The sequence below is a fragment of the Eptesicus fuscus genome, chromosome 8 (assembly GCF_027574615.1).
Source record: "Eptesicus fuscus isolate TK198812 chromosome 8, DD_ASM_mEF_20220401, whole genome shotgun sequence".
NCBI classification, from domain to species: Eukaryota; Metazoa; Chordata; class Mammalia; order Chiroptera; family Vespertilionidae; genus Eptesicus; species Eptesicus fuscus.
The window spans coordinates 93,487,666-93,498,601 of NC_072480.1; positions in this window are offsets into that span (position 1 = coordinate 93,487,666).

A 10,936-nucleotide genomic window follows, 5' to 3' on the forward strand; every position below is an offset into this window, starting at 1 on the left:
AGGGGGTGGGGCCAGCTGGGGGAAGGGAGGGAGTACCCAGCTGACAGCCAGTTGCCGTTAGGGACCCTACCAGTGTGCAAATTTCATGCACTGGGCCTCTAGTTTTATAATAAAAGGACACACTCTAAAAATGGCTATTTCCCCTGACATGGTCCTCTGATTTTATTTACTCATTTCCTGTGTTGAAATGAGTAAATAAAAGCACTTGCAAAGTCCTTACAAAGACTGTGACACTCTTATTATTGCTGAAAATAATATTAAAAATAATTTATAAATTACTTCCAATGTGTTAGACCTTGTTTCCTGAAATTATATATAAAATGTCAGGTAGTCTTCACAATAAAATTGAAAGATAGGTTCATATTATTATCCCTAAATGAGACAAATGATATCACGTGTTTAAGCTAATAATCATAGCTCGAGCACTTGAGGTAGATCTGTCTGACTCTAATGTCTATTAATTAAAATTATTTCCCAAAGTACTTTTTAAAAAATTTGCAACACTAAATTTTATATCTGTGATTATTATTGTCTGTCAAGGTGTAAGTGTGGATAATAGATAAGTCCCAATATTTTGAAGGTTACATGCCTTACATGAATGCATTAGACTGAAAATAGAAGATTATCCAGCTGTTTCATAAAGAGCAACAGCCTATGGAACTGAGTAAGATTCTATTCCTGTCATATTCTTTTTGCTTTAACTGCAAAGAACGAGTTTATGAATCCTGACATTATCTTTAGGACTGTCTCAGAATTTTAGATTATAATAATAAAAGCATAATATGCTAATTAGATTGGGCAGCCGAACGACCTTCCGGACATCATTCTGGACTAAGCCGTGGTGGCGATGGCTGAGTCACAGGTGGTTAGGGGCAATCAGGCAGGCAGAGGAGCAGTTAGGGGCATCAGGCAGGCATGCAGAGTGGTTAGGGGCGATCAGGCAGGCAGGCAGAATGGTTAGGGGAAATCAGGCAGGCAGACGAGTGATTAGGGGTGATCAGGCAGGCAGAGTGGTTAGGGGCGATGAGGCAGGCAGGCGAGTGGTTAGGGGTGATCAAGCAGGCAGGCAGGTGAGCGATCCCTGTGGGATCAGGCCTAAACTGGCAATCAGATATCCCCCAAGGGGTCTCAGATTGCGAGAGGGTGCAGGTCGGCCTGAGGGACCTATCCCCTCCACCTCCCCACATAAATTTTGTGCACCGGGACTCTAGTACATATATAAAGCAGAATCTAACTGAAAAAAGAAGAAAAAAAAAACCTCCTTCCATTTATATGGCTTTTTATTTTACTTAATGTTAACTGTTTCTTGTATATCTTGATTTATACTACTTATACTATTGTTTGGAACCTCCTGTGGATGCTGGTTTAGCCCTCAATCTCTATGCAAATAAAACTATTACATTGAGAGAAATCCTCTCCTGTGATCTAACTTCAGTCAGGTTCCTCTCATCTGTACACTCCACTAGGCCCAATCTCAGGCTTCCGTCTCTGTCCTTGTTAAGTACAGTTTTAGTAAGAATCCTGTTAAGTCTATTTAGAGAGAATTCCACCTTTGATATGTGATCACCCAGAATACCTGACTAAATTCCTCTCCCCACATCATCCCCCAGGTGATGTCTAAGCACTCTGGACTGCCTCCAGTTAGAATCCTGTTACCTAAGTTTAGCAAGAATTAGCCTACTTTCTTAGTCTACCCTCCTAGTAATTTTCCACCTACCAATCACCCGCTCGCTCCCTTCCTCTCTTTGGCTATAAATCCTTACTTTTCCTTGCTGTATTTGGAGTTGAGCCCAACCTCTCTCTCCTAGTGCAAAACCCCATTGTAGTAATCCCTTTGAATGAAATCTTCTTTACTATCTTTAACAAGAATCAGAGTAATTTATTTTTCTTGAATGTCTAATTAGGTTTATCACAAATTTACTAAAAAAAATCAACACAGTCCAAGAAAATCCTCTCAGGATTCAGACAGATGACTAATTAATCTTTTATCTCTCAAAATTTTACTAGCAACCTGAATCTTAAGATGAAATGGAAAGCAAAAAAACAATTATTACAAGAACAAATGAGAAATTGATAGGAAAATCCACTCTTTCAATTGAATTAACAACAACAAAAAAGAACTTTCTTTCATTAACAAGCTAACTAATAAAATGTTCTCTTGAAATCTGCGTCAAGCAAAAAAAAATGACATTAATTACTTGAAGAGTCCTCTTTTACGTTACCAAATGTAATATGTAGGTAGGGAATCATTGCTAGTGAGGGAGAAATGATGGTTGAAATGCCTAATAAATGTGTAATGGAAGTTGTAAGAATGGAGAAGAAAGAAAATAGCAATATTTATAGAGATAAAGGCCTTGAAACTGATGAAATGCCTGAATTTATGAAGTGCAGCAACTCCCAAGCAAGATAAATACAAATAATACAACAGATGGGGACATCACAGTCAAATTGCAGCAATTCAAGAATAAAGACAAATATCTTAAAGACATTCACAGAAAAATGAATGTTATCTTTAAAAGAGAAACAATAAGATTGAGAGTTGACTATGAACAAAGCATATAAGCCAGAAAGCAATGAAATATGCTGGGGAATACATATACAATTAGATTCTATTTCAATATTTATATCATTATATCTATCTATCTACAAATTAGAAGTTTATATCCTGTTAAAATACTCACTTAAACTGAAGTCTAAGAAATGACATCTTTTAGAAATTAAAAGTTGACATATTTTTAGCATTAGATCTATATTTCTGAGAAATACTATAGAAAGTATACATGCTAAAGGAAAATTATTCCAGTTGGAGAGACAGAACTCCTGAACTGAATGAAGAGAATCAGGAAAGATAAATATGTAGGTAACGTCAAAAGAATATTAACCATAAATGAAGTTCAAGTATTGCAAGATTCTTACATTCTTTGAAAAAGAATGACAGAGGGGTCTCAGGTTTGATTTCTGCTCAAGGGCATGTACCTTGGTTGCAGGTTCCATCCCCAGCCCTACTTGAGGCACATGTGGGAGCAAACAATTGATAGGTCTCTCTCACATCAATGTTTCTCTCTCACTCTCCCACTCCTCCCTCCCTTCACTCTCTCTAAAAATCAATGGAAAAAATATCCTTGGGTGAGGTTTAAATGATAATAATAATAATACTGTTATCTTTTTGTATATCTTTTAGTTGATTTATAGACAAAAACAGAAGCTTCTGGAAGGATTTGATGTAATTTTTATTTTTAAAGAAAAAGCACCAAAGCGCAAAGGTGATGCTACCATCAGTGGCACCGGGCTTATTAGTGAGTGAGCTGAACCTGGAACACAGGGATCTGGCTGTTCCTGTGGAGTTTTTGCAGCACAACAATAGGTGTAATGGAAAACATTCCAGAACTTTCTTAGTAATAGAAATGGCCAATTGAAGCTGACAAATTTGAATCTGCCTATTTGCTGTATTTTTTTGGGAGAGGGGGGAGGAGCGGTGATGAGGAAATAAAATAAACAAGAGCTATCAGTCATATTATCAGAAGAACCATTGTTCAAGTCCTATTTTTTGCCATTTACTAATTTTGTGACCTTGACCAAATCCCTTAATCTCCCCAAAGCTGTTCCCTGCACCTGTAAAAATAAGATAATAGCCTCTCCTCAAACTTTGAAGGGGAAATAAAATTATTAATACGATATTTATAATGACCAAGCACTTAGCACATGATTGATTAATCATTGCTAATTCCATCCATCTTCCTCCTGGGTAAATATTAAACAACTATTAACAATTCTCTAACTTGCACAACCTAAACGTGGCTTCAGAAAAGTTGTTGATTGAGAGGTCCCTATAGGGTAATAGTTGCTTAGTAATAGTTAGTTATGGGAGTTTGCCTATTCTATTCAATTCCAGGCTTCCTCAAGAGAGAATATAACAAAAAACTTCTTGAGTACACATTTATTTTTAGCTTCTCTGTACATGTGTATTAAGAAGATATTACAGTGTTTCATATATTGTTTGAAAAGATCTTATGGTTATTAGAATAAAAATTGGTAATTTTGGGGGGATAAAATAACCATTTTACTTTCAAAATGCAATTACCAATCATAGTCACTTTACTTCCAAAATGTAGTTGCCAATCATTGTTTCTAGTAACAAATATGTCAGCTTAATATGTGCATGAAGGGAAGTGCACACATAATATAATTTTTCTCCTCTTCGCCAGGATGCGGTTTTTGCAAGTTGCAACAAACCTCTATAGAATCGAGTTTAGGCAACGTCTATCTGCATTGAATTAAAATGATATGGAATTATATTCAGCTGGTCAAGCCATTTTCAGTACACAAAATAGCTTTTCCAACTGAAAAGCAGAAAATGAGCACCTTGCAAATGTTCGTAAACACAATCAACAATTCATTATGATATCAAGTATCACAAAGTAGGCAGGATCAAAAATAGACACGGGAGGTAATTACAGCAGTGAGCTTCAGTTTGTTAAGTCCAAACTTATCTTCCATGATGCCAATCTCCTTCCTGTTGCTTTTATAAAGAGTCAGTAAAAGGCACCATTTTTTTCCTTTCTTCCCTTCCTTCTAAAGTGGATTAGCAGTCACAGGATGCTGTCATGCACGAGAGAAAATGTTTGTTTACTTCCATGTTTACGTTCTTACATCTCTTTTGTATATTAAGAAGAACTGAAAAGGGAAAGAAAACAATTCTTATTCATCATGTGAATATAATTGCATATTATATTTTTCTTATTTTGTAAAACGAGCTTTTTTGGTGATGATTTTGAATACTCAATCACAATGTGCTTGTGTCTACAATGACTTTTTCAATTGGTTTTGTTGTTTTCTGCTTGTTTTTTATGAGGGGCATGAGGGAAGGGGGCTTACATGTGTTCACATATTTAAAGTCATTTTTCTTACTATGATTCTTCCCTGGGTCTTCAGGAAGTGAGTCGAATCTTTGTTCTTGTCTTAGGTTGGTCTATTTTTCCTATCACCAGTGAGTCCACATACTGGTGATTTGGTGCCTTTTACTGGACTAAGAGTGCTCATTGCTGGGTTTTCTACTCTGGGAATAATTGAGATATATGTGTGTATGCCTCTGCCTAAATTGAAAATGAAAAACTTTTACCCATTTACTTAGAAATTCACAAAGGTTAAAGTAAATAACCTTTTTTTTTTCCTTTGTAAGATGGTAGCTTCCTTCCTTATAAAATTATTAAAAATCATTTAGAGGATCTTTAAATGTATCCCTAATTATTCATACTATTTCATAGGAGTTTTAGATACTATTTTAACTTTTTTGCTCCTTCCTAAAAATATAATTATTTTTTATAAAGTGACCATGCATCATATAACTTGCTAAACTCATTTATTAGTTCTGGGTAGCCTTTTTATTAAAGATTCCTTAAGATTTTTTAATAAATTTGATCACATAATCTACAAATAAAAGTGACTTTTATCTCTTCCTTTCTGATCTGTAAGCATTTCATTTTTCTTTTTCCCTTTAATAAAGTAGCTAGAACTTTCAATATAATGTTAAAAGAAATGATAAGAGCAAACCTACATGTCTTGTTTCTGAACTGCAGGATTTTTGTAGGACCCCTTTATCACATTAAAAATAAAGTCTTATTACTAGTTTGCACAAAAATAATGTTTGATTTTGTCACTCCTTTTTATGTAACTATTAAGATAGTCCCATGTTTTTGTTTTAATTTGCTGATATTTTGTGTATTATCAATTGCTGCATAATAATATTACCACAAATTTAGCAGCTTAAAACAACATGTATAAATTCCCATTTTTGGTTCAGCAGGTGAGGAGCTTAGAAGTCAGCACTCCATTCTAACAAGTGAAAAACTGAACCAACCGAACATCAAGAAATCTTCTTAGATCTGGCAGAGAACTGAGGCTACAGGACAAACCAATGCCCTCCAAATTAGGGAGACAGACAAGCAGATAGAAAGAATGAAACCCAACTTACTGAGCAAAAACCCACAAGGGTAGGGAAACCTAAACTGTAACTGAAGTATAACTGGAGGCTCATTGTGGACTTGTCTGGAAGTTAAAATCTCAGGGGATAGGGGCAATGATAATGAGGCCTGAACATTTTTGTGAGTTTTATCTCTAGGAGCTATACCAGGTTCTAACAATAAAAATTAGAGGAAAATGCCCTCGTGTTTTAAGCAGGGAGAGAGGCTGTGCAGGAGGCATCTGATGGATGTTTCTCTCCATTTCCTTCCCGCTCTCTCTAAAAATATCAATAAAAATATCCTATATAATAAAAGCCTAATATGCTAAGTGTCCAGTCGTCCAGTGACCAGTCGACTATTCAACCAATCAAAGCATAATATGATAATGATATGCTAAGGCCGCTCAACTGCTCGCTATGACGTGCACTGACCACCAGGGGGCAGATGCTCTAACCGATAGGTTAGCTTGCTGCTGGGGTGGGCCAATCAGGACTGGGCGAGGCAGGACCAGACATGCCCTGGCGTCCTCCTGTGGTCCCTCCCCAGCCGGTGGGGTCCCTCAGCCTGGCCTGTGCCCTTATGCAATCCGGGGCTCTCTCAGGGGATGTTGGAGAGCCAGTTTCAGCCCAATCCCACAGGCCACTCCCCTCAGGAGGGCACCAGATGCAGGGCTCATGGCTAGTGAGTGCTGCTACAGCAGAACAAGCCTTTCTCTCGGGACTGATTGGGCGCGAGCTCGCGGCAAGTGCAGTGGGGCCGGAATGAGGGGGAGAGGCAGGTAGGAGCTGTAGGCAGCATTGGACTGTGGGTTTCAGCCCGATCCCCACAGGCCACCCAGAGGGACCCCACCCATGCACAAATTTGTGCACTGGGCCTCTAGTTTAAAATAAATAAATTAATGAAATGCTCAATTGAAAACATAAAAGACAGAAAAAGAATGGTAAACAATAGGAACAAAGAACAAAGGCAACAAATAGAAAGCAGTAACACATATGGTAGATATTAATCTAGTTATATCAGTAATCACATTGAACATTAATAATCTAAATATACCAATAAAAAGACAGCTATGTCACTGTATTAAAAAAACAACCACAAGGCCCAACTCTATGTTGTCTATAAGAAACCCACTTTAAATACAAAGACACATATAGATGAAAAGTAACGGGATACAACACCAGAAGTGAACTATAATGTAAACTATACATTTGCGGTGATAATCATGTTTCAATGTAGGGTCCTCAATTTTAACAAGTGACCCACTCTGGTAGGAGAATGTCAGTAAAGGGGAAAGTTACTTTAATTCTATTGTTATATGCAGCCTTAGATGTCCATAGTCCTACATATATGTTATATTCTGTTTATAGTTCATCCAGTCAAATCACTTCTTTTTAGTTTACCTGTTAAGATAACTTCATACTCTTTCTTTTAAAGACAAAACTTTACATATTATTTAAAATTTTGAATTTTGGTGAAGTTCACTGAAAATGTCCAGGTACCACTTTCTCCTCCTCCTCTCCTTCCTCCTCCTCCTCCTCCTCCTATTTACCTTTGGCTATTTTCTATTTTATATACTTTAATTTGCTATTGAAAATATATATACCTATATACCAAAGTTAGATATTTTACTTGACTCAATATAGGTAAAGCATTTGATTTCAGCCTTAGGTCAAAAGTTTGAGGAATCTGATCCAAGCAAGGCAGTCATTTTTAAGATGAAGATTCTTACCCAGTCTTCTCTTTGTTGATTTGGACATCCTTTTAAGTGCACAGAAAACAGAGACAACCAGTGACTCAGAAACCACTCAAACCACTGAAAATGAGATTTTCCTCAGCTAATATATCATGCTTGGTGGAAAATTGTGAATTGATCTCAATAATAATATACAAATCCCCTAGAATTATCTTTCTTCAATTGTAAAACTGAACCAGGGCAGACCTATGGAATTATTCACCCTGAGGCTTATGCCCTACTCATATACTGAAGTTAGGCATTCTCTGATTTTCCTTTCTTCTCTTCCATCCTAATTTTATTATCACCTGCCCTTGTTTTCCCTTAAAACTCTCTGCCTTAATTTATCTAAAATTGGTTATTTTCTTTTATTAATTTATTTAGTCCCTTTCTCTACATTCTAGCTCACTTTTATCATGTGAATGAAATAATTTAGAACAATTTATGTTGATTCATTCTTAATCAGTTTTAAAAAGAAATGAAAGTACCTTTGGATACTTCAGCATAAATTGCCACAGGTTATTATATTCATTAGCCTATAATTTCTATGTCTCCTAAGACATAATGATTATTTTGTATATGAGAGTAAATTGTAAATTTGGTTACACTTAGGGGATTTCCCCATTCTATGGAATTTGGATTAAGCTTTTATTTTGACCCCAACTTTTATTTCAGCATAAATCAAATTCAAGCAACTTGACCAAATCATTAAGGCTGTTTCTGCCCAGTGAAAAGGAACAACAAACTTACAAAACACTTGATTTAAATCACAATTTTTTTTCATTGACATTATTGACTGAGTATATTTTCTGGATTATGCTCTCTTCCTCACATGAATCTCACATTTAAAAAAAACTTATATAAGAATAATGGAAATAAATAAAAATTCTCTGAAAATTTCCATAAAAAGTGGTTTCTAGGATTAAAGATAAAAGCTATAGTAATGTCCAGAATTTTTAATTTTTGATTAAACCTCTGGTTATATTTATGTATTTAGACGTGAACATGTTTATTTGCAAATATAACTTATCTCCTAAAATAGGATAAATAAAAATAATTGTGTTCAATTTTTAAATTTTATATGTTAATAAATAGCCCTCTTCAATTAAAAAGAAAGAACACCGTAGACCAGCAATTTTTAACCCAGCGTGTTGTAAGACTTTTTAAAAGATGCAATACCTGAGTTCTTAGTCAGGGCACCAACCTCTTTTCCCTTAGATTGTCAAATTAAAAAATGACAACAGCCAACACAATAGTCATTCGGTGTGAATGAATCAAAATTATTATTTTGTCAGATCAGCAAAAAAATCTATTTTTGGTGTGCCGCAGAATTTTAGTAATTCATTTATGTGTGGCATGAGATGAGAAAGGTTGAAAATCTCCTAGACAAGCGTGTTTTATACTACAGATCATACACAACCTATGATACTGGGAGTAAACATTGAATGGTGGCCACGAATAAAATTAAATAGAATAGAATGGCAAAGAAAAAAAAAAAAAAGGAAATATCACAGTACCTCCCATGTGGTATTGTCTTGTAAGTCACTTAAACCATATATGCCTGTTTTTGTGTGTCAGGATGTAAAATGTAGGTTGTGGTCAAACAATCTGAGAGCCACTGTCTGAGACAGCGCAATGGCCGTGACCAAAATCACAGTGTGCTGGTGAAAGCATCTGTTGACGGTAGGCAGGTCTGACAAGCTTCTGCTCTGATGAGTGACTGTCATCCATAAACATTCTTAAGTTAAAAGTTCTTAAGCACAAGAATTTGTGCAACTCCCAAAAGCCAGACTTCAACCACTGGAATGAGTCTCAGCAGAATTCTAACCTCGCTCTGGCTTGTCAACATGTCCTCAGTTTAAGAAGCACAACAGTCTGGTGGGGAATTTGAGAGACACTTTGATGAGATTCTTTTGCAGCCTTTTCTGTACCATGAATTTGCCTTTTCCCTCTCACTGACTCAGCAAGAAAAACGTAACCAATTCACCTTCTGTCTTCTTTCTTCGTCCAAGTAGAGCTGATGGCTCCATTAAACCACCTTCCCATCATTGTCTTTTCTGACTTTTAATTACTACTTTTCCAGACTATCCATTGTCCAATAACATAGTCTCAGAAAATACATCATTCCAGAGAGAGACTTGATGGAAATCTGCTATTTGTCTCCTTTTAGTCTATTCATTCCCTATTTAACCACAACTAAAGCAATATCTATGATCCTTTTATGTACTACTTTCAGCAGTTTAATCATTTCATTTGTGATCAGGGGTATTTGTTAATAATGGGCACAATGGAAAGTTTTATGTGAGCCTTAATGCATATGACAAAAGGATTGTCCTCCTTTATTCTGAAAGCTGAGAGTAAATTTGCTGAAGTTTGAATGAGGTAATGCTCTCAGAAGGTGGCTAGGGAGAAGTTTCCCCAGCCTCCCAAAAGTTTTCATGATCCTCTTGGTCCCACAGGTGGTTCCATCAATGCCCCATGAAAATGTAACACTGAGCTCATGCCTAATTTTGACTTGTAGAGAGGACATTAAATCACAGTGAGTTGTTAGTCCCGGGGTACCAAGTCCTTCCTACCCTCTCTCTCCCTCCCCCTCTCATTTTGTTCTATCCAATCTTTCCCCACACTCCTTTTCCAGGGAGTGGCCATCAGGGCACGAACAGAGAATTGTGTTTAGATAGAACAGAATGTTTACTCTTGACCAAGTGGATTTTCAACCTTTTACAGCTATGGGCCATTCATATCCATCTGTCCCCAACATTTTAATTTTTCTACAGCTTAATACCCACAGAGTCTGAACCCAGTCTCCCAGTTTAAAGTTACTAAAATTTCCCAGGATGGCATTTTACAACATGACCCTTTAGTATTAATCATCAAGTGTGGTCGGCTCTTAAGAGGTTCTCAAAGGCATCAGTAGTTTATTAGGTCTAAAAGTAACTCTGGCTAATTTATATCCTTTAATACACAAATAGGTCTAGGTTTAAGTTTTCTCTGTATGTCATATTTATTTATATTTATTTATTTATTTATTTACTTATTTATTATTGCTGCTGTGCTTTTAATGGAGGGAGATATAAAACGCATCAGTGCATAAGACTGTTTTATATACTCATTAGCATAGTGATTAATGTAAAATTAGGAATACACAGCCTGTTAAACCTCAAAACTTCAATGTCTCCTGCAACCTCAGATAATGGGAAGGATTCTTAGTGTTTTACCCACTACCTTTATTAAAGTTCTAAAT